Genomic DNA, 1,889 nt, shown 5'->3' on the forward strand with positions numbered 1-1,889 from the left:
CAAATCCACACCGGCTCACCTGCTCCTGCTGCCCGGCACAAAGGTTTGTCCCTCGGCATCTCCTGAAGCAATACTCCATATCCGAGGGTTCCCCCAAACTCTGTAAGACGAGCTCGCCATCATCCCGTAAGACACTCCAGAGAGCCTCGCAGAAGCTGCTCCCTCCGGCAGCTCCACGCTAGAGTGAGCTGAGGCTCCCCGCGTAAGCAGCTCGGGCAGGAGCCACCTGCCCCTCATTATCCTTTACAGCTCACGCCTGCGGCTGCTCTGTCCCCTCGTTATCCTAACAGCTCACGCCTGCAGCTGCTGCCAGCCCGAGGGTGAGGGCGGGGCAGAGGGAACTTGCTGCAGACATTTCACTGTTTGCACCGACACACTGGGGCACTGGGCTTTGCTTGCTAGGGATAAGCAAAAATTAAAGAGTTGACTTTTCTTGTTGTCATCGTCCTTGAAGAAAGGAAAAATATATCAGGACTCGTGTGACTTCTCTGTGAACACAAAGTGCAAGGAACTTGGGAGGGGGAGGTCTTAAAACAACACCGGTTTCCTATAGCAGCAGCTGCTTTTGGTGCACACTGAAGCTTCTCTAGGCTTGTTTCAACGCTCTGCAGCAGTTAAGAGAGTACCACCTATTTAGGGGATACTGTAAAAGCTTTAGCTTTTCTAGAGATTTTCTCACCCCTTAAGACTGTATTTTATATTTCTATTTTTGTTACTTATATTTTTCTATTTTTGTATTTATTTAATTTGTGTTGACTTGTTTATTTTTTAAACTATATGAATTCATTTACCTAACACATCAGAACCACAATGAATTAAAATTAAATTAGCCTCGTTTTCTAAGGGGTAAAGATTTAATTTTTATTTAATAATGTTGGTATGTTTTCTCTGTCATTGTTTTTTCTTGGGGGGCAGTGTTTGTAGGGGCTTTTGTTTTGGTTTTTGTTTTTCTGTTTGCTTTGTTTTGGAGTTCTTTGTTAATAAACAAAGAGGTTCAGAGAGGCACAAAATAAAATGTCAACTTTGTTTTATTGCTACCTCTGAAATACAACTCGACACCAAGTTATTGCTGGTAATACTGTGTATGGGTAGAATGAGACCTGTTAAGGGGTTGAAAGGAAAAAAGTGGCAGCATGGTGCTGAATAGCTCCTGCTTTACCAACATGAATTTGGTAAATTTCCTTGGAAATGTGCCCTACAATGTACAAAAACTCCAATTAGGATGGAAAACTGGAAAAAAAAAATATATTCTCTTACTAGAATCAGAGAGAGAAAAAACATCAAATAAAAGGAAGAAATAACATCTAAATCCCAGCTTGCCTGGAAAACAAGCTTAGGCATTTCTAACACTGCAAACTTTTGGAACAGTCATCAAGTTGGTGGAAGTTCATGGAACAAATTTAAATCTGCTTCCTCTGCTCTAATTTTAAAGGGAAGTGGAAATTCAACAGGTCCAGCTACTCCTATCCAAGAATGATCTGTGTTTTGTGGGAGTAACAATGCAAAGAAACTCGAATCTTACTTGTATTTGACATCGGAAACTCTCAGCAGAGTTGGGAAGTTTCAGTGGAACAAAAGCACCACACTTCCTGCAATAACAAAATTGGACTCGGCAAGTCAGGAATTTTATTTACACATCCACGGACAAGGAGGGGGATGACACCAGGAATACACTCCAGCTGAAAGCAAGGATTTATTGGAAAAGGCAGGAAATCAAACTGACAGTCTCTGTCCAGTTATGGCCAGGCAATTATCCAGGAGTCAGAAAGAAAAGTGGGAACCTTGGACTGGGATAAGGCCTTCCAGTGGCTTCACTTCCTACTGGCTCTCTCCTTTTCGCCAACTACCTGCAAGAGGAAAAGCAACAGGAATAAAGTCTCAAACAGGAT

The sequence above is a fragment of the Chamaea fasciata genome, unplaced genomic scaffold, assembly GCF_029207755.1.
Source record: "Chamaea fasciata isolate MVZ Bird 193981 ecotype frontalis unplaced genomic scaffold, bChaFas1.0.hap1 SCAF_553, whole genome shotgun sequence".
Taxonomy (NCBI): Eukaryota; Metazoa; Chordata; class Aves; order Passeriformes; family Sylviidae; genus Chamaea; species Chamaea fasciata.